The sequence below is a fragment of the Palaemon carinicauda genome, chromosome 21, assembly GCF_036898095.1.
Source record: "Palaemon carinicauda isolate YSFRI2023 chromosome 21, ASM3689809v2, whole genome shotgun sequence".
NCBI classification, from domain to species: domain Eukaryota; kingdom Metazoa; phylum Arthropoda; class Malacostraca; order Decapoda; family Palaemonidae; genus Palaemon; species Palaemon carinicauda.
In genome coordinates, this window is record NC_090745.1 from 123612296 (window position 1) to 123629588 (window position 17293).

Consider the following 17293-nt stretch of genomic DNA (forward strand, 5'->3'; position numbering starts at 1 on the left):
CGCACCCTTCGGTTCGACTCTTTCCAGGTTTCGAGTCTTCGTTCTGTAACAGATGACCCAGACCATCTCCTACTGTGCCCAGTAAGGAGTCTGAGATTGTATCTTAAAAGAACAGCTGCAGTTCGTCCCCAGGTGCAAGCCTTGTTTGTGAGCACTGGGAAAACGAAGAGGAGGGTCACTAGGAATACCATCTCAGCCTGGATTCGCAAGGTAATACACCTAGCCTTGAATCCTGACCCTCCTCCGTCACGTCGCCTTAGAGCACATGATGTCAGGGGCATAGCTACGTCCCTGGCCTTCAAGAAAAACTATTCAGTGACGCAGGTTCTGCAAGCTGGGGTATGGAAGCGTCAGACGACCTTCACAGCCCACTACCTGCAAGACGTGACACACAGGAGACTCGATACGTTCACTGTCGGCCCTGTGGTGGCTGCACAACAGCTGGTCTAACCTCAGGCTCCTTAATGGACAGGTAGCAGAAGGTTGAGGGCATTGTTACCCGGTTTTAGTCTGCATGAATGAAAAGGTTTGTCTGGCCCTTCTTCTTTTCTTCATCCTCTCCTCCCTTGGAGAAAGCAGCATCCTGGGTTCTCTTCACAGCTGACCTCAAACCACTGCAGGTAAACCATGCTTCCTTGTGTTCCTAGTATTAAGGTTAATACTGTCACGTCCCCATACCCTGACGAGGTGGTATTGGGAGAGTCCTAGCCTAGAATTCCATCTGGAGAACTCCAGGTCAACTTCCTAGGACGAGTCACGCTTCTCACCTTCACACACAGCGTATGTAGGCCGCAGCAGTTGCACAGCAATGCTAGCGAGGTGCAGGGACTCCTTATTTCCTGAGTACTTACACACTCAAATATTGAGTCCCCTGGCAAAGCCAAAGCCAGTATGGCAGGGACTTACCACCCTTCCTAAGGGGTGAGTCACCCATATTAAATAGCGTGGTTTGTATTTCAGTTACGGAACAAATGACAAATTCGTAGATAATTTGTATTTTTCCTAACCATACAAACCTTAGCTATTTAATCAAACTTGCCCGCCAGCCCTGTCCCCCGTGAAGTCCTACCTCCAAGCAAAGTGAAGTATTCACAGGTGTGTGTGAGGTGGGGGGGGGGGAGCAAGCTACCCTTCCCTACCCCCTGCTAACTAGCGGTGGGGTAGTAAACCCTCGTTAAAATTCTAATGGCTCGTCATTTCAGCTACGCCGAAGTAATAACCCATATTAAATAGCTAAGGTTTGTATAGTTAGGAAAAATACAAATTATCTACGAATTTGTCATATTTTAAGAACAGCAACAACATAAAAATGAATATTTTATATATAACCTATAAAAACTTTAACAAAACAAGAGGAAGATAAATTAGATAGAATAGTGTGCCCGAGTGTACCCTCAAGTAAGAGAACTCTAACCCAAGAGGGTGAAAGACCATGGTACAGAGGCTGTGGAACTACCCAAGACTAGAGAAGAGTGGTTTGATTTTGGAGTGTCTTTCTCCTAGAAGAGTTGCTTACCATAGCTAGTATCTCTTCTACCCTTACCAAGAGGAAAGCAGGGACTGAACAATTACAGTGCTGTAGTTAACCCCTTGGGCGAAGAAAAATTAAAGTTTGAGTTCTGAAATATTAAGTGTGGCCTGACCAGATGGTCTTTAGATTTGGAGTTTCATGCTCCCCCAGTTGAGCCATATAGACTCTACTTTATACTATATGCTAGGAAAAGTTCAGTCTACTTCAGTGGGCTTCCATTAAGAAGTTCAAACTTGCATTATTATTTTATAGTTAATATACTATTTAAACCTTGTTACTGATCTTGAAATGTTTTATGTCTCGTGTAGTTTAATTATTACGATGTTTCCTATCTTCACTCTCATTTTTCCATGTTAGAGCCTTTGTACTTATAGCATTCTGCTTTTCCCAGTAGGAATGTAGCTTAATGATAATAATAATGATAGTATTGATAATAATAATAATAATAATGATAATAATATAAATAATAATAATAATAATTGTGAAGTCGTGTGGCCAGACCCGCGAATGTTCAGATATTCAGTGCAATGTTCCCCCAAATACGCTTCTTATTCTGGAAAATGCTTACTCTAATCCACTGCTTTTTATGAATAATAGTTTAATTGATGCAAAATTAAATGTGCATCAAATCTAGGCTCCATGTAATGTGGAATACTAACGCACTCACAACTGAGCTATCTAGGCTTCATGTTTGGTGAAATGTTTATTCTGTCGGAAACTTCATGGGCAATAGTTTATTTTTTCATGAAAATAATAGTTTGCCCAGACCAGGGATCGAACCAGGGACCTTTAGATCTTCAGTCTAACGCTCTCCCAACTGAGCTATCTAGGCTTCATGTATGGTGAAATGTTTATTCTACCTGAAACTTCATGGGCAATAGTTTATTTTTTCATGAAAATAATAGTGTGCCCAGACCAGGGATCTAACCAGGGACCTTTAGATCTTCAGTCTAACGCTCTCCCAACTGAGTTATCTAGGCTTCATGTATGGTAAAATGTTTATTCTGCCTGAAACTTCATGGGCAATAGTTTATTTTTTCATGAAAATAATAGTTTGCCCAGACCAGGGATCGAACCAGGGACCTTTAGATCTTCAGTCTAACGCTCTCCCAACTGAGCTATCTAGGCTTCATGTATGGTGAAATGTTTATTCTACCTGAAACTTCATGGGCAATAGTTTATTTTTTCATGAAAATAATAGTGTGCCCAGACCAGGGATCGAACCAGGGACCTTTAGATCTTCAGTCTAACGCTCTCCCAACTGAGCTATCTAGGCTTCATGTAAGGTGAAATGTTTATTCTGTCTGAAACTTCATGGGCAATAGTTTATTTTTTCATGAAAATAATAGTGTGCCCAGACCAGAGATCGAACCAGGGACCTTTAGATCTTCAGTCTAACGCTCTCCCAACTGAGCTATCTAGGCTTCATGTAAGGTGAAATGTTTATTCTGTCTGAAACTTCATGGGCAATAGTTTATTTTTTTCATGAAAATAATAGTGTGCCCAGACCAGGGATCGAACCAGGGACCTTTAGATCTTCAGTCTAACGCTCTCCCAACTGAGCTATCTAGGCTTCATGTATGGTGAAATGTTTATTCTGTCTGAAACTTCATGGGCAATAGTTTATATTTTCATGAAAATAATAGTGTGCTCAGACCAGGGATCGAACCAGGGACCTTTAGATCTTCAGTCTAACGCTCTCCCAACTGAGCTATCTAGGCTTCATGTAAGGTGAAATGTTTATTCTGTCTGAAACTTCATGGGCAATAGTTTATTTTTTCATAAAAATAATAGTGTGCCCAGACCAGGGATCGAACCAGGGACCTTTAGATCTTCAGTCTAACGCTCTCCCAACTGAGCTATCTAGGCTTCATGTAAGGTGAAATGTTTATTCTGTCTGAAACTTCATGGGCAATAGTTTATTTTTTTCATGAAAATAATAGTGTGCCCAGACCAGGGATCGAACCAGGGACCTTTAGATCTTCAGTCTAACGCTCTCCCAACTGAGCTATCTAGGCTTCATGTATGGTGAAATGTTTATTCTGCCTGAAACTTCATGGGCAATAGTTTATTTTTTCATGAAAATAATAGTGTGCCCAGACCAGGGATCGAACCAGGGACCTTTATATCTTCAGTCTAACGCTCTCCCAACTGAGCTATCTAGGCTTCATGTATGGTGAAATGTTTATTCTGCCTAAAACTTCATGGGCAATAGTTTATTTTTTCATGAAAATAATAGTGTGCCCAGACCAGGGATCGAACCAGGGACCTTTAGATCTTCAGTCTAACGCTCTCCCAACTGAGCTATCTAGGCTTCATGTATGGTGAAATGTTTATTCTGTCAGAAACTTCATGGGCAATAGTTTATTTTTTTCATGAAAATAATAGTGTGCCCAGACCAGGGATCGAACCAGGGACCTTTAGATCTTCAGTCTAACGCTCTCCCAACTGAGCTATCTAGGCTTCATGTATGGTGAAATGTTTATTCTGTCTGAAACTTCATGGGCAATAGTTTATTTTTTCATGAAAATAATAGTGTGCCCAGACCAGGGATCGAACCAGGGACCTTTAGATCTTCAGTCTAACGCTCTCCCAACTGAGATATCTAGGCTTCATGTATGGTGAAATGTTTATTCTGCCTGAAACTTCATGGGCAATAGTTTATTTTTTCATGAAAATAATAGTTTGCCCAGACCAGGGATCGAACCAGGGACCTTTAGATCTTCAGTCTAACGCTCTCCCAACTGAGCTATCTAGGCTTCATGTAGCATGGAATGTTTATTATGTTTTAAACTTCATTGGGCAATAGTTTATTTTAGCATAGAAATAATAGTTTGCCCAGACCAGGGATCGAACCAGGGACCTTTAGATCTTCAGTCTAACGCTCTCCCAACTGAGCTATCTAGGCTTCATGTATGGTGAAATGTTTATTCTGTCTGAAACTTCATGGGCAATAGTTTATTTTTTCATGAAAATAATAGTTTGCCCAGACCAGGGACCTTTAGATCTTCAGTCTAACGCTCTCCCAACTGAGCTATCTAGGCTTCATGTATGGTGAAATGTTTTTTCTGTCTGAAACTTCATGGGCAATAGTTTATTTTTTCATGAAAATAATAGTGTGCCCAGACCAGGGATCGAACCAGGGACCTTTAGATCTTCAGTCTAACGCTCTCCCAACTGAGCTATCTAGGCTTCATGTATGGTGAAATGTTTATTCTGTCTGAAACTTCATGGACAATAGTTTATTTTTTCATGAAAATAAGTGTGACCAGACCAGGGATCAAACCAGGGACCTTTAGATCTTCAGTCTAACGCTCTCCCAACTGAGCTATCTAGGCTGCATGTATGGTGAAATGTTTATTCTGTCTGAAACTTCATGGGCAATAGTTTATTTTTTTCATGAAAATAATAGTGTGCCCAGACCAGGGATCGAACCAGGGACCTTTAGATCTTCAGTCTAACGCTCTCCCAACTGAGCTATCTAGGCTTCATGTATGGTGAAATGTTTATTCTGTCTGAAACTTCATGGGCAATAGTTTATTCTAACATGAAAATAATAGTGTGCCCAGACCAGGGATCGAACCAGGGACCTTTAGATCTTCAGTCTAACGCTCTCCCAACTGAGCTATCTAGGCTTCATGTATGGTGAAATGTTTATTCTACCTGAAACTTCATGGGCAATAGTTTATTTTTTCATGAAAATAATAGTGTGCCCAGACCAGGGATCTAACCAGGGACCTTTAGATGTTCAGTCTAATGCTCTCCCAACTGAGTTATCTAGGCTTCATGTATGGTAAAATGTTTATTCTGCCTGATACTTCATGGGCAATAGTTTATTTTTTCATGAAAATAATAGTTTGCCCAGACCAGGGATCGAACCAGGGACCTTTAGATCTTCAGTCTAACGCTCTCCCAACTGAGCTATCTAGGCTTCATGTATGGTGAAATGTTTATTCTACCTGAAACTTCATGGGCAATAGTTTATTTTTTCATGAAAATAATAGTGTGCCCAGACCAGGGATCGAACCAGGGACCTTTAGATCTTCAGTCTAACGCTCTCCCAACTGAGCTATCTAGGCTTCATGTAAGGTGAAATGTTTATTCTGTCTGAAACTTCATGGGCAATAGTTTATTTTTTCATGAAAATAATAGTGTGCCCAGACCAGGGATCGAACCAGGGACCTTTAGATCTTCAGTCTAACGCTCTCCCAACTGAGCTATCTAGGCTTCATGTAAGGTGAAATGTTTATTCTGTCTGAAACTTCATGGGCAATAGTTTATTTTTTTCATGAAAATAATAGTGTGCCCAGACCAGGGATCGAACCAGGGACCTTTAGATTTTCAGTCTAACGCTCTCCCAACTGAGCTATCTAGGCTTCATGTAGCATGGAATGTTTATTATGTTTTAAACTTCATTGGGCAATAGTTTATTTTAGCATAGAAATAATAGTTTGCCCAGACCAGGGATCGAACCAGGGACCTTTAGATCTTCAGTCTAACGCTCTCCCAACTGAGCTATCTAGGCTTCATGTAAGGTGAAATGTTTATTCTGTCTGAAACTTCATGGGCAATAGTTTATTTTTTCATGAAAATAATAGTTTGCCCAGACCAGGGACCTTTAGATCTTCAGTCTAACGCTCTCCCAACTGAGCTATCTAGGCTTCATGTATGGTGAAATGTTTTTTCTGTCTGAAACTTCATGGGCAATAGTTTATTTTTTCATGAAAATAATAGTGTGCCCAGACCAGGGATCGAACCAGGGACCTTTAGATCTTCAGTCTAACGCTCTCCCAACTGAGCTATCTAGGCTTCATGTATGGTGAAATGTTTATTCTGTCTGAAACTTCATGGACAATAGTTTATTTTTTCATGAAAATAAGTGTGACCAGACCAGGGATCGAACCAGGGACCTTTAGATCTTCAGTCTAACGCTCTCCCAACTGAGCTATCTAGGCTGCATGTATGGTGAAATGTTTATTCTGTCTGAAACTTCATGGGCAATAGTTTATTTTTTCATGAAAATAATTGTGTGCCCAGACCAGGGATCGAACCAGGGACCTTTAGATCTTCAGTCTAACGCTCTCCCAACTGAGCTATCTAGGCTTCATGTATGGTGAAATGTTTATTCTGTCTGAAACTTCATGGGCAATAGTTTATTCTAACATGAAAATAATAGTGTGCCCAGACCAGGGATCGAACCAGGGACCTTTAGATCTTCAGTCTAACGCTCTCCCAACTGAGCTATCTAGGCTTCATGTATGGTGAAATGTTTATTCTACCTGAAACTTCATGGGCAATAGTTTATTTTTTCATGAAAATAATAGTGTGCCCAGACCAGGGATCTAACCAGGGACCTTTAGATGTTCAGTCTAACGCTCTCCCAACTGAGTTATCTAGGCTTCATGTATGGTAAAATGTTTATTCTGCCTGAAACTTCATGGGCAATAGTTTATTTTTTCATGAAAATAATAGTTTGCCCAGACCAGGGATCGAACCAGGGACCTTTAGATCTTCAGTCTAACGCTCTCCCAACTGAGCTATCTAGGCTTCATGTATGGTGAAATGTTTATTCTACCTGAAACTTCATGGGCAATAGTTTATTTTTTCATGAAAATAATAGTGTGCCCAGACCAGGGATCGAACCAGGGACCTTTAGATCTTCAGTCTAACGCTCTCCCAGCTGAGCTATCAAGGCTTCATGTAAGGTGAAATGTTTATTCTGTCTGAAACTTCATGGGCAATAGTTTATTTTTTCATGAAAATAATAGTGTGCCCAGACCAGGGATCGAACCAGGGACCTTTAGATCTTCAGTCTAACGCTCTCCCAACTGAGCTATCTAGGCTTCATGTAAGGTGAAATGTTTATTCTGTCTGAAACTTCATGGGCAATAGTTTATTTTTTTCATGAAAATAATAGTGTGCCCAGACCAGGGATCGAACCAGGGACCTTTAGATCTTCAGTCTAACGCTCTCCCAACTGAGCTATCTAGGCTTCATGTATGGTGAAATGTTTATTCTGTCTGAAACTTCATGGGCAATAGTTTATTTTTTCATGAAAATAATAGTGTGCCCAGACCAGGGATCGAACCAGGGACCTTTAGATCTTCAGTCTAACGCTCTCCCAACTGAGCTATCTAGGCTTCATGTAAGGTGAAATGTTTATTCTGTCTGAAACTTCATGGGCAATAGTTTATTTTTTCATGAAAATAATAGTGTGCCCAGACCAGGGATCGAACCAGGGACCTTTAGATCTTCAGTCTAACGCTCTCCCAACTGAGCTATATAGGCTTCATGTAAGGTGAAATGTTTATTCTGTCTCAAACTTCATGGGCAATAGTTTATTTTTTTCATGAAAATAATAGTGTGCCCAGACCAGGGATCGAACCAGGGACCTTTAGATCTTCAGTCTAACGCTCTCCCAACTGAGCTATCTAGGCTTCATGTATGGTGAAATGTTTATTCTGCCTGAAACTTCATGGGCAATAGTTTATTTTTTCATGAAAATAATAGTGTGCCCAGACCAGGGATCGAACCAGGGACCTTTATATCTTCAGTCTAACGCTCTCCCAACTGAGCTATCTAGGCTTCATGTATGGTGAAATGTTTATTCTGCCTAAAACTTCATGGGCAATAGTTTATTTTTTCATGAAAATAATAGTGTGCCCAGACCAGGGATCGAACCAGGGACCTTTAGATCTTCAGTCTAACGCTCTCCCAACTGAGCTATCTAGGCTTCATGTATGGTGAAATGTTTATTCTGTCAGAAACTTCATGGGCAATAGTTTATTTTTTTCATGAAAATAATAGTGTGCCCAGACCAGGGACCTTTAGATCTTCAGTCTAACGCTCTCCCAACTGAGCTATCTAGGCTTCATGTATGGTGAAATGTTTATTCTGTCTGAAACTTCATGGGCAATAGTTTATTTTTTCATGAAAATAATAGTGTGCCCAGACCAGGGATCGAACCAGGGACCTTTAGATCTTCAGTCTAACGCTCTCCCAACTGAGCTATCTAGGCTTCATGTATGGTGAAATGTTTATTCTGCCTGAAACTTCATGGGCAATAGTTTATTTTTTCATGAAAATAATAGTGTGCCCAGACCAGGGATCGAACCAGGGACCTTTAGATCTTCAGTCTAACGCTCTCCCAACTGAGCTATCTAGGCTTCATGTAGCATGGAATGTTTATTATGTTTTAAACTTCATTGGGCAATAGTTTATTTTAGCATAGAAATAATAGTTTGCCCAGACCAGGGATCGAACCAGGGACCTTTAGATCTTCAGTCTAACGCTCTCCCAACTGAGCTATCTAGGCTTCATGTATGGTGAAATGTTTATTCTGTCTGAAACTTCATGGGCAATAGTTTATTTTTTCATGAAAATAATAGTTTGCCCAGACCAGGGACCTTTAGATCTTCAGTCTAACGCTCTCCCAACTGAGCTATCTAGGCTTCATGTATGGTGAAAAGTTTTTTCTGTCTGAAACTTCATGGGCAATAGTTTATTTTTTCATGAAAATAATAGTGTGCCCAGACCAGGGATCGAACCAGGGACCTTTAGATCTTCAGTCTAACGCTCTCCCAACTGAGCTATCTAGGCTTCATGTATGGTGAAATGTTTATTCTGTCTGAAACTTCATGGACAATAGTTTATTTTTTCATGAAAATAAGTGTGACCTGACCAGTGATCGAACCAGGGACCTTTAGATCTTCAGTCTAACGCTCTCCCAACTGAGCTATCTAGGCTGCATGTATGGTGAAATGTTTATTCTGTCTGAAACTTCATGGGCAATAGTTTATTTTTTTCATGAAAATAATAGTGTGCCCAGACCAGGGATCGAACCAGGGACCTTTAGATCTTCAGTCTAACGCTCTCCCAACTGAGCTATCTAGGCTTCATGTATGGTGAAATGTTTATTCTGTCTGAAACTTCATGGGCAATAGTTTATTTTTTCATGAAAATAATAGTGTGCCCAGACCAGGGATCGAACCAGGGACCTTTAGATCTTCAGTCTAACGCTCTCCCAACTGAGCTATCTAGGCTTCATGTATGGTGAAATGTTTATTCTGCCTGAAACTTCATGGGCAATAGTTTATTTTTTCATGAAAATAATAGTGTGCCCAGACCAGGGATCGAACCAGGGACCTTTAGATCTTCAGTCTAACGTTCTCCCAACTGAGCTATCTAGGCTTCATGTATGGTGAAATGTTTATTCTGCCTGAAACTTCATGGGCAATAGTTTATTTTTTCATGAAAATAATAGTTTGCCCAGACCAGGGATCGAACCAGGAACCTTTAGATCTTCAGTCTAACGCTCTCCCAACTGAGCTATCTAGGCTTCATGTATGGTGAAATGTTTATTCTGCCTGAAACTTCATGGGCAATAGTTTATTTGTTCATGAAAATAAGTGTGCCCAGACCAGGGATCGAACCAGGGACCTTTAGATCTTCAGTCTAACGCTCTCCCAACTGAGCTATCTAGGCTTCATGTATGGTGAAATGTTTATTCTGCCTAAAACTTCATGGGCAATAGTTTATTTTTTAATGAAAATAATAGTTTGCCCAGACCAGGGATCGAACCAGGGACCTTTAAATCTTCAGTCTAACGTTCTCCCAACTGAGCTATCTAGGCTTCATGTATGGTGAAATGTTTATTCTGCCTGAAACTTCATGGGCAATAGTTTATTTGTTCATGAAAATAAGTGTTTCTAGACCAGGGATCGAACCAGGGACCTTTAGATCTTCAGTCTAACTCTCTCCCAACTGAGCTATCTAGGCTTCATGTATGGTGAAATGTTTATTCTGCCTGAAACTTCATGGGCAATAGTTTATTTGTTCATGAAAATAAGTGTGCCCAGACCAGGGATCGAACCAGGGGCCTTTAGATCTTCAGTCTAACGCTCTCCCAACTGAGCTATCTAGGCTTCGTGTAGCATGGAATGTTCATTATGTTTTAAACTTCATTGGGCAATAGTTTATTTTAGCATAAAAATAATAGTTTGCCCAGACCAGGGATCGAACCAGGGACCTTTAGATCTTCAGTCTAACGCTCTCCCAACTGAGCTATCTAGGCTTCATGTATGGTGAAATGTTTATTCTGTCTGAAACTTCATGGGCAATAGTTTATTTTTTCATGAAAATAATAGTGTGCCCAGACCAGGGATTGAACCAGGGACCTTTAGATCTTCAGTCTAACGCTCTCCCAACTGAGCTATCTAGGCTTCATGTATGGTGAAATGTTTATTCTGTCTGAAACTTCATGGGCAATAGTTTATTTTTTCATGAAAATAATAGTGTGCCCAGACCAGGGATCGAACCAGGGACCTTTAGATCTTCAGTCTAACGCTCTCCCAACTGAGCTATCTAGGCTTCATGTAGAATGAAATGTTTATTCTGTCTGAAACTTCATGGGCAATAGTTTATTTTTTCATGAAAATAAGTGTGCCCAGACCAGGGATCGAACCAGGGACCTTTAGATCTTCAGTCTAACGCTCCTCCAACTGAGCTATCTAGGCTGCATGTATGGTGAAATGTTTATTCTGTCTGAAACTTCATGGGCAATAGTTTATTTTTTTTATTAAAATAATAGTGTGCCCAGACCAGGGATCGAACCAGGGACCTTTAGATCTTCAGTCTAACGCTCTCCCAACTGAGCTATCTAGGCTTCATGTATGGTGAAATGTTTATTCTGTCTGAAACTTCATGGGCAATAGTTTATTTTTTCATGAAAATAATAGTGTGCCCAGACCAGGGATCGAAACAGGGACCTTTAGATCTTCAGTCTAACGCTCTCCCAACTGAGCTATCTAGGCTTCATGTATGGTGAAATGTTTATTCTGCCTGAAACTTTATGGGCAATAGTTTATTTTTTCATGAAAATAATAGTGTGCCCAGACCAGGGATCGAACCAGGGACCTTTAGATCTTCAGTCTAACGTTCTCCCAACTGAGCTATTTAGGCTTCATGTATGGTGAAATGTTTATTCTGCCTGAAACTTCATGGGCAATAGTTTATTTTTTCATGAAAATAATAGTGTGCCCAGACCAGGGATCGAACCAGAGACCTTTAGATCTTCAGTCTAACGCTCTCCCAACTGAGCTATGTAGGCTTCATGTATGGTGAAATGTTTATTCTGCCTGAAACTTCATGGGCAATAGTTTATTTGTTCATGAAAATAAGTGTGCCCAGACCAGGGATCGAACCAGGGACCTTTAGATCTTCAGTCTAACGCTCTCCCAACTGAGCTATCTAGGTTTCATGTAGCATGGAATGTTTATTCTGCCTGAAACTTCATTGGCAATAGTTTTTTTGTTCATGAAAATAAGTGTGCCCAGACCAGGGATCGAACCAGGGACCTTTAGATCTTCAGTCTAACGCTCTCCCAACTGAGCTATCTAGGCTTCATGTAGCATGGAATGTTTATTCTGCCTGAAACTTCATGGGCAATAGTTTATTTGTTAATGAAAATAAGTGTTTCTAGACCAGGGATCGAACCAGGGACCTTTAGATCTTCAGTCTAACGCTCTCCCAACTGAGCTATCTAGGCTTCACGTATGGTGAAATGTTTATTCTGCCTAAAACTACATGGGCAATAGTTTATTTTAGCATAAAAATAATAGTGTGCCCAGACCAGGGATCGAACCAGGGACCTTTAGATCTTCAGTCTAACGCTCTCCCAACTGAGCTATCTAGGCTTCATGTATGGTGAAATGTTTATTCTGCCTGAAACTTCATGGGCAATAGTTTATTTTTTCATGAAAATAATAGTGTGCCCAGACCAGGGATCGAACCAGGGACCTTTAGATCTTCAGTCTAACGCTCTCCCATCTGAGCCATCTAGGCTTCATGTTAGGTGAAATGTTTATTCTGTCTGAAACTTCATGGGCAATAGTTTGTTTTTTCATGAAAATAATAGTGTGCCCAGACCAGGGATCGAACCAGGGACCTTTAGATCTTCAGTCTAACGCTCTCCCAACTGAGCTATCTAGGCTTCATGTATGGTGAAATGTTTATTCTGTCTGAAACTTCATGGGCAATAGTTTATTTTTTTCATGAAAATAATAGTTTGCCCAGACCAGGGATCAAACCAGGGACCTTTAGATCTTCAGTCTAACGCTCTCCCAACTGAGCTATCAAGGCTGCATGTATTGTGAAATGTTTATTGTGTCTGAAACTTCATGGGCAATAGTTTATTTTTTCATGAAAATAATAGTTTGCCCAGACCAGGGATCAAACCAGGGACCTTTAGATCTTCAGTCTAACGCTCTCCCAACTGAGCTATCTAGGCTTCATGTATGGTGAAATGTTTATTCTGTCTGAAACTTCATGGGCAATAGTTTATTTTTTTCATGAAAATAATAGTTTGCCCAGACCAGGGATCAAACCAGGGACCTTTAGATCTTCAGTCTAACGCTCTCCCAACTGAGCTATATAGGCTTCATGTATGGTGAAATGTTTATTCTGCCTGAAGCTTCATGGGCAATAGTTTATTTTTTCATGAAAATAATAGTGTGCCCAGACCAGGGATCGAACCAGGGACCTTTAGATCTTCAGTCTAACGCTCTCCCAACTGAGCTATCTAGGTTTCATGTAGCATGGAATGTTTATTCTGCCTGAAACTTCATGGGCAATAGTTTATTTGTTCATGAAAATAAGTGTGCCCAGACCAGGGATCGAACCAGGGACCTTTAGATCTTCAGTCTAACGCTCTCCCAACTGAGCTATCTAGGCTTCATGTATAGTGAAATGTTTATTCTGTCTGAAACTTCATGGGCAATAGTTTATATTTTCATGAAAATAATATTGTGCCCAGACCAGGGATCGAACCAGGGACCTTTAGATCTTCAGCCTAACGCTCTCCCAACTGAGCTATCTAGGCTTCATGTTTAGTGAAATGTTTATTCTGTCTGAAACTTCATGGGCAATAGTTTATTTTTTCATGAAAATAATAGTGTGCCCAGACCAGGGATCGAACCAGGGACCTTTAGATCTTCAGTCTAACGCTCTCCCAACTGAGCTATCTAGGCTTCATGTTAGGTGAAATGTTTATTCTGTCTGAAACTTCATGGGCAATAGTTTATTTTTTCATGAAAACAATAGTGTGCCCAGACCAGGGATCGAACCAGGGACCTTTAGATCTTCAGTCTAACGCTCTCCCAACTGAGCTATCTAGGCTTCATGTTTGGTGAAATGTTTATTCTGTCTGAAACTTCATGGGCAATAGTTTATTTTTTCATGAAAATAATAGTGTGCCCAGACCAGGGATCGAACCAGAGACCTTTAGATCTTCAGTCTAACGCTCTCCCAACTGAGCTATCTAGGCTTCATGTTTGGTGAAATGTTTATTCTGTCTGAAACTTCATGGGCAATAGTTTATTTTTTCATGAAAATAATAGTGTGCCCAGACCAGGGATCGAACCAGGGACCTTTAGATCTTCAGTCTAACGCTCTCCCAACTGAGCTATCTAGGCTTCATGTAAGGTGAAATGTTTATTCTGTCTGAAACTTCATGGGCAATAGTTTATTTTTTCATGAAAATAATAGTGTGCCCAGACCAGGGATCGAACCAGGGACCTTTTGATCTTCAGTCTAACGCTCTCCCAACTGAGCTATCTACGCTTCATGTATGGTGAAATGTTTATTCTGCCTGAAGCTTCATGGGCAATAGTTTATTTTTTCATGAAAATAATAGTGTGCCCAGACCAGGGATCGAACCAGGGACCTTTAGATCTTCAGTCTAACGTTCTCCCAACTGAGCTATCTAGGCTTCATGTATGGTGAAATGTTTATTCTGCCTGAAACTTCATGGGCAATAGTTTATTTTTTCATGAAAATAATAGTGTGCCCAGACCAGGGATCGAACCAGGGACCTTTAGATCTTCAGTCTAACGCTCTCCCAACTGAGCTATCTAGGCTTCATGTATGGTGAAATGTTTATTCTGTCTGAAACTTCATGGGCAATAGTTTATTTGTTCATGAAAATAAGTGTGCCCAGACAAGGGATCGAACCAGGGACCTTTAGATCTTCAGTCTAACGCTCTCCCAACTGAGCTATCTAGGTTTCATGTAGCATGGAATGTTTATTCTGCCTGAAACTTCATGGGCAATACTTTATTTGTTCATGAAAATAAGTGTGCCCATACCAGGGATCGAACCAGGGACCTTTAGATCTTCAGTCTAACGCTCTCCCAACTGAGCTATCTAGGCTTCATGTATAGTGAAATGTTTATTCTGTCTGAAACTTCATGGGCAATAGTTTATATTTTCATGAAAATAATATTGTGCCCAGACCAGGGATCGAACCAGGGACCTTTAGATCTTCAGCCTAACGCTCTCCCAACTGAGCTATCTAGGCTTCATGTTCAGTGAAATGTTTATTCTGTCTGAAACTTCCTGGGCAATAGTTTATTTTTTCATGAAAATAATAGTGTGCCCAGACCAGGGATCGAACCAGGGACCTTTAGATCTTCAGTCTAACGCTCTCCCAACTGAGCTATCTAGGCTTCGTGTAAGGTGAAATGTTTATTCTGTCTGAAACTTCATGGGCAATAGTTTATTTTTTCATGAAAATAATAGTGTGCCCAGACCAGGGATCGAACCAGGGACCTTTAGATCTTCAGTCTAACGCTCTCCCAACTGAGCTATCTAGGCTTCATGTTTGGTGAAATGTTTATTCTGTCTGAAACTTCATGGGCAATAGTTTATTTTTTCATGAAAATAATAGTGTGCCCAGACCAGGGATCGAACCAGAGACCTTTAGATCTTCAGTCTAACGCTCTCCCAACTGAGCTATCTAGGCTTCATGTAAGGTGAAATGTTTATTCTGTCTGAAACTTCATGGGCAATAGTTTATTTTTTCATGAAAATAATAGTGTGCCCAGACCAGGGATCGAACCAGGGACCTTTAGATCTTCAGTCTAACGCTCTCCCAACTGAGCTATCTAGGCTTCATGTAAGGCGAAATGTTTATTCTGTCTGAAACTTCATGGGCAATAGTTTATTTTTTCATGAAAATAATAGTGTGCCCAGACCAGGGATCGAACCAGGGACCTTTAGATCTTCAGTCTAACGCTCTCCCAACTGAGCTATCTAGGCTTCGTGTATGGTGAAATGTTTATTCTGTCTGAAACTTCATGGGCAATAGTTTATTTTTTCATGAAAATAATAGTGTGCCCAGACCAGGGATCGAACCAGGGACCTTTAGATTTTCAGTCTAACGCTCTCCCAACTGAGCTATCTAGGCTTCATGTATGGTGAAATGTTTATTCTGTCTGAAACTTCATGGGCAATAGTTTATTTTTTAGTGAAAATAATAGTGTGCCCAGACCAGGGATCGAACCAGGGACCTTTAGATCTTCAGTCTAACGCTCTCCCAACTGAGCTATCTAGGCTTCATGTATGGTGAAATGTTTATTCTGTCTGAAACTTCATGGGCAATAGTTTATTTTTTCATGAAAATAATAGTGTGCCCAGACCAGGGATCGAACCAGGGACCTTTAGATCTTCAGTCTAACGCTCTCCCAACTGAGCTATCTAGGCTTCATGTAAGGTGAAATGTTTATTCTGTCTGAAACTTCATGGGCAATAGTTTATTTTTTCATGAAAATAATAGTGTGCCCAGACCAGGGATCGAACCAGGGACCTTTAGATCTTCAGTCTAACGCTCTCCCAACTGAGCTATCTAGGCTTCATGTATGGTGAAATGTTTATTCTGTCTGAAACTTCATGGGCAATAGTTTATTTTTTCATGTAAATAATAGTGTGCCCAGACTAGGGATCGAACCAGGGACCTTTAGATCTTCAGTCTAACGCTCTCCCAACTGAGCTATCTAGGCTTCATGTATAGTGAAATGTTTATTCTGTCCGAAACTTCATGGGCAATAGTTTATTTTTTCATGAAAATAATAGTGTGCCCAGACCAGGGATCGAACCAGGGACCTTTAGATCTTCAGTCTAATGCTCTCCCAACTGAGTTATCTAGGGTTCATGTAAGGTGAAATGTTTATTCTGCCTGAAACTTCATGGTTAATAGTTTATTTTTTCATGAAAATAATAGTGTGCCCAGACCAGGGATCGAACCAGGGACCTTTAGATCTTCAGTCTAACGCTCTCCCAACTGAGCTATCTAGGCTTCGTGTAAGGTGAAATGTTTATTCTGTCCGAAACTTCTTGGGCAATAGTTTATTTTTTCATGAAAATAATAGTGTGCCCAGACCAGGGATCGAACCAGGGACCTTTAGATCTTCAGTCTAACGCTCTCCCAACTGAGCTATCTAGGCTTCATGTTTAGTGAAATGTTTATTCTGTCTGAAACTTCATGGGCAATAGTTTATATTTTCATGAAAATAATAGTGTGCCCAGACCAGGGATCGAACCAGGGACCTTTAGATCTTCAGTCTAATGCTCTCCCAACTGAGCTATCTAGGCTTCATGTTTAGTGAAATGTTTATTCTGTCTGAAACTTCTTGGGCAATAGTTTATTTTTTCATGAAAATAATAGTGTGCCCAGACCAGGGATCGAACCAGGGACCTTTAGATCTTCAGTCTAATGCTCTCCCAACTGAGTTATCTAGGGTTCATGTAAGGTGAAATGTTTATTCTGTCCGAAACTTCTTGGGCAATAGTTTATTTTTTCATGAAAATAATAGTGTGCCCAGACCAGGGATCGAACCAGGGACCTTTAGATCTTCAGTCTAACGCTCTCCCAACTGAGCTATCTAGGCTTCGTGTAAGGTGAAATGTTTATTCTGTCCGAAACTTCTT

General features: G+C 40.6%; 1 protein-coding gene and 57 non-coding genes across 58 annotated transcripts in view; 1 reads left to right on the forward strand and 57 right to left on the reverse strand.

Annotated features, from left to right (window-relative positions):
- The window catches only part of LOC137615117 (serine/arginine repetitive matrix protein 1-like), a 28913-nt gene that overhangs the window by 4908 nt on the left and 6712 nt on the right, over window positions 1-17293 (forward strand). The window lies entirely within an intron of this gene.
- Window positions 2291-2363, reverse strand: TRNAF-GAA (transfer RNA phenylalanine (anticodon GAA)). Its single transcript has one exon. It is a non-coding gene; the product is annotated as a tRNA-Phe (tRNA).
- On the reverse strand, window positions 2587-2659 carry TRNAF-GAA (transfer RNA phenylalanine (anticodon GAA)). The gene has a single exon. It is a non-coding gene; the product is annotated as a tRNA-Phe (tRNA).
- Window positions 2735-2807, reverse strand: TRNAF-GAA (transfer RNA phenylalanine (anticodon GAA)). Its single transcript has one exon. It is a non-coding gene; the product is annotated as a tRNA-Phe (tRNA).
- TRNAF-GAA (transfer RNA phenylalanine (anticodon GAA)) lies at window positions 3032-3104 on the reverse strand. Its single transcript has one exon. It is a non-coding gene; the product is annotated as a tRNA-Phe (tRNA).
- Window positions 3328-3400, reverse strand: TRNAF-GAA (transfer RNA phenylalanine (anticodon GAA)). The gene has a single exon. It is a non-coding gene; the product is annotated as a tRNA-Phe (tRNA).
- TRNAF-GAA (transfer RNA phenylalanine (anticodon GAA)) lies at window positions 3477-3549 on the reverse strand. Its single transcript has one exon. It is a non-coding gene; the product is annotated as a tRNA-Phe (tRNA).
- On the reverse strand, window positions 3773-3845 carry TRNAF-GAA (transfer RNA phenylalanine (anticodon GAA)). The gene has a single exon. It is a non-coding gene; the product is annotated as a tRNA-Phe (tRNA).
- Window positions 3922-3994, reverse strand: TRNAF-GAA (transfer RNA phenylalanine (anticodon GAA)). The gene has a single exon. It is a non-coding gene; the product is annotated as a tRNA-Phe (tRNA).
- TRNAF-GAA (transfer RNA phenylalanine (anticodon GAA)) lies at window positions 4218-4290 on the reverse strand. The gene has a single exon. It is a non-coding gene; the product is annotated as a tRNA-Phe (tRNA).
- TRNAF-GAA (transfer RNA phenylalanine (anticodon GAA)) lies at window positions 4367-4439 on the reverse strand. Its single transcript has one exon. It is a non-coding gene; the product is annotated as a tRNA-Phe (tRNA).
- TRNAF-GAA (transfer RNA phenylalanine (anticodon GAA)) lies at window positions 4651-4723 on the reverse strand. Its single transcript has one exon. It is a non-coding gene; the product is annotated as a tRNA-Phe (tRNA).
- On the reverse strand, window positions 4946-5018 carry TRNAF-GAA (transfer RNA phenylalanine (anticodon GAA)). The gene has a single exon. It is a non-coding gene; the product is annotated as a tRNA-Phe (tRNA).
- Window positions 5094-5166, reverse strand: TRNAF-GAA (transfer RNA phenylalanine (anticodon GAA)). Its single transcript has one exon. It is a non-coding gene; the product is annotated as a tRNA-Phe (tRNA).
- Window positions 5390-5462, reverse strand: TRNAF-GAA (transfer RNA phenylalanine (anticodon GAA)). The gene has a single exon. It is a non-coding gene; the product is annotated as a tRNA-Phe (tRNA).
- TRNAF-GAA (transfer RNA phenylalanine (anticodon GAA)) lies at window positions 5538-5610 on the reverse strand. The gene has a single exon. It is a non-coding gene; the product is annotated as a tRNA-Phe (tRNA).
- On the reverse strand, window positions 5686-5758 carry TRNAF-GAA (transfer RNA phenylalanine (anticodon GAA)). Its single transcript has one exon. It is a non-coding gene; the product is annotated as a tRNA-Phe (tRNA).
- On the reverse strand, window positions 5835-5907 carry TRNAF-GAA (transfer RNA phenylalanine (anticodon GAA)). The gene has a single exon. It is a non-coding gene; the product is annotated as a tRNA-Phe (tRNA).
- On the reverse strand, window positions 5984-6056 carry TRNAF-GAA (transfer RNA phenylalanine (anticodon GAA)). Its single transcript has one exon. It is a non-coding gene; the product is annotated as a tRNA-Phe (tRNA).
- TRNAF-GAA (transfer RNA phenylalanine (anticodon GAA)) lies at window positions 6268-6340 on the reverse strand. The gene has a single exon. It is a non-coding gene; the product is annotated as a tRNA-Phe (tRNA).
- TRNAF-GAA (transfer RNA phenylalanine (anticodon GAA)) lies at window positions 6562-6634 on the reverse strand. The gene has a single exon. It is a non-coding gene; the product is annotated as a tRNA-Phe (tRNA).
- On the reverse strand, window positions 6710-6782 carry TRNAF-GAA (transfer RNA phenylalanine (anticodon GAA)). The gene has a single exon. It is a non-coding gene; the product is annotated as a tRNA-Phe (tRNA).
- Window positions 7006-7078, reverse strand: TRNAF-GAA (transfer RNA phenylalanine (anticodon GAA)). The gene has a single exon. It is a non-coding gene; the product is annotated as a tRNA-Phe (tRNA).
- Window positions 7302-7374, reverse strand: TRNAF-GAA (transfer RNA phenylalanine (anticodon GAA)). The gene has a single exon. It is a non-coding gene; the product is annotated as a tRNA-Phe (tRNA).
- TRNAF-GAA (transfer RNA phenylalanine (anticodon GAA)) lies at window positions 7451-7523 on the reverse strand. The gene has a single exon. It is a non-coding gene; the product is annotated as a tRNA-Phe (tRNA).
- On the reverse strand, window positions 7599-7671 carry TRNAF-GAA (transfer RNA phenylalanine (anticodon GAA)). Its single transcript has one exon. It is a non-coding gene; the product is annotated as a tRNA-Phe (tRNA).
- Window positions 7896-7968, reverse strand: TRNAF-GAA (transfer RNA phenylalanine (anticodon GAA)). The gene has a single exon. It is a non-coding gene; the product is annotated as a tRNA-Phe (tRNA).
- TRNAF-GAA (transfer RNA phenylalanine (anticodon GAA)) lies at window positions 8192-8264 on the reverse strand. Its single transcript has one exon. It is a non-coding gene; the product is annotated as a tRNA-Phe (tRNA).
- On the reverse strand, window positions 8477-8549 carry TRNAF-GAA (transfer RNA phenylalanine (anticodon GAA)). The gene has a single exon. It is a non-coding gene; the product is annotated as a tRNA-Phe (tRNA).
- On the reverse strand, window positions 8625-8697 carry TRNAF-GAA (transfer RNA phenylalanine (anticodon GAA)). Its single transcript has one exon. It is a non-coding gene; the product is annotated as a tRNA-Phe (tRNA).
- TRNAF-GAA (transfer RNA phenylalanine (anticodon GAA)) lies at window positions 8774-8846 on the reverse strand. The gene has a single exon. It is a non-coding gene; the product is annotated as a tRNA-Phe (tRNA).
- Window positions 9058-9130, reverse strand: TRNAF-GAA (transfer RNA phenylalanine (anticodon GAA)). The gene has a single exon. It is a non-coding gene; the product is annotated as a tRNA-Phe (tRNA).
- TRNAF-GAA (transfer RNA phenylalanine (anticodon GAA)) lies at window positions 9353-9425 on the reverse strand. Its single transcript has one exon. It is a non-coding gene; the product is annotated as a tRNA-Phe (tRNA).
- Window positions 9501-9573, reverse strand: TRNAF-GAA (transfer RNA phenylalanine (anticodon GAA)). Its single transcript has one exon. It is a non-coding gene; the product is annotated as a tRNA-Phe (tRNA).
- TRNAF-GAA (transfer RNA phenylalanine (anticodon GAA)) lies at window positions 9943-10015 on the reverse strand. Its single transcript has one exon. It is a non-coding gene; the product is annotated as a tRNA-Phe (tRNA).
- Window positions 10383-10455, reverse strand: TRNAF-GAA (transfer RNA phenylalanine (anticodon GAA)). The gene has a single exon. It is a non-coding gene; the product is annotated as a tRNA-Phe (tRNA).
- Window positions 10532-10604, reverse strand: TRNAF-GAA (transfer RNA phenylalanine (anticodon GAA)). The gene has a single exon. It is a non-coding gene; the product is annotated as a tRNA-Phe (tRNA).
- TRNAF-GAA (transfer RNA phenylalanine (anticodon GAA)) lies at window positions 10828-10900 on the reverse strand. The gene has a single exon. It is a non-coding gene; the product is annotated as a tRNA-Phe (tRNA).
- On the reverse strand, window positions 11123-11195 carry TRNAF-GAA (transfer RNA phenylalanine (anticodon GAA)). The gene has a single exon. It is a non-coding gene; the product is annotated as a tRNA-Phe (tRNA).
- TRNAF-GAA (transfer RNA phenylalanine (anticodon GAA)) lies at window positions 11859-11931 on the reverse strand. Its single transcript has one exon. It is a non-coding gene; the product is annotated as a tRNA-Phe (tRNA).
- Window positions 12153-12225, reverse strand: TRNAF-GAA (transfer RNA phenylalanine (anticodon GAA)). Its single transcript has one exon. It is a non-coding gene; the product is annotated as a tRNA-Phe (tRNA).
- On the reverse strand, window positions 12449-12521 carry TRNAF-GAA (transfer RNA phenylalanine (anticodon GAA)). Its single transcript has one exon. It is a non-coding gene; the product is annotated as a tRNA-Phe (tRNA).
- Window positions 13189-13261, reverse strand: TRNAF-GAA (transfer RNA phenylalanine (anticodon GAA)). Its single transcript has one exon. It is a non-coding gene; the product is annotated as a tRNA-Phe (tRNA).
- TRNAF-GAA (transfer RNA phenylalanine (anticodon GAA)) lies at window positions 13485-13557 on the reverse strand. Its single transcript has one exon. It is a non-coding gene; the product is annotated as a tRNA-Phe (tRNA).
- Window positions 13633-13705, reverse strand: TRNAF-GAA (transfer RNA phenylalanine (anticodon GAA)). The gene has a single exon. It is a non-coding gene; the product is annotated as a tRNA-Phe (tRNA).
- TRNAF-GAA (transfer RNA phenylalanine (anticodon GAA)) lies at window positions 13929-14001 on the reverse strand. The gene has a single exon. It is a non-coding gene; the product is annotated as a tRNA-Phe (tRNA).
- On the reverse strand, window positions 14373-14445 carry TRNAF-GAA (transfer RNA phenylalanine (anticodon GAA)). The gene has a single exon. It is a non-coding gene; the product is annotated as a tRNA-Phe (tRNA).
- TRNAF-GAA (transfer RNA phenylalanine (anticodon GAA)) lies at window positions 14961-15033 on the reverse strand. Its single transcript has one exon. It is a non-coding gene; the product is annotated as a tRNA-Phe (tRNA).
- On the reverse strand, window positions 15109-15181 carry TRNAF-GAA (transfer RNA phenylalanine (anticodon GAA)). The gene has a single exon. It is a non-coding gene; the product is annotated as a tRNA-Phe (tRNA).
- Window positions 15405-15477, reverse strand: TRNAF-GAA (transfer RNA phenylalanine (anticodon GAA)). The gene has a single exon. It is a non-coding gene; the product is annotated as a tRNA-Phe (tRNA).
- Window positions 15553-15625, reverse strand: TRNAF-GAA (transfer RNA phenylalanine (anticodon GAA)). Its single transcript has one exon. It is a non-coding gene; the product is annotated as a tRNA-Phe (tRNA).
- Window positions 15701-15773, reverse strand: TRNAF-GAA (transfer RNA phenylalanine (anticodon GAA)). Its single transcript has one exon. It is a non-coding gene; the product is annotated as a tRNA-Phe (tRNA).
- On the reverse strand, window positions 15849-15921 carry TRNAF-GAA (transfer RNA phenylalanine (anticodon GAA)). Its single transcript has one exon. It is a non-coding gene; the product is annotated as a tRNA-Phe (tRNA).
- On the reverse strand, window positions 15997-16069 carry TRNAF-GAA (transfer RNA phenylalanine (anticodon GAA)). Its single transcript has one exon. It is a non-coding gene; the product is annotated as a tRNA-Phe (tRNA).
- On the reverse strand, window positions 16145-16217 carry TRNAF-GAA (transfer RNA phenylalanine (anticodon GAA)). Its single transcript has one exon. It is a non-coding gene; the product is annotated as a tRNA-Phe (tRNA).
- Window positions 16589-16661, reverse strand: TRNAF-GAA (transfer RNA phenylalanine (anticodon GAA)). Its single transcript has one exon. It is a non-coding gene; the product is annotated as a tRNA-Phe (tRNA).
- Window positions 16737-16809, reverse strand: TRNAF-GAA (transfer RNA phenylalanine (anticodon GAA)). Its single transcript has one exon. It is a non-coding gene; the product is annotated as a tRNA-Phe (tRNA).
- On the reverse strand, window positions 17181-17253 carry TRNAF-GAA (transfer RNA phenylalanine (anticodon GAA)). The gene has a single exon. It is a non-coding gene; the product is annotated as a tRNA-Phe (tRNA).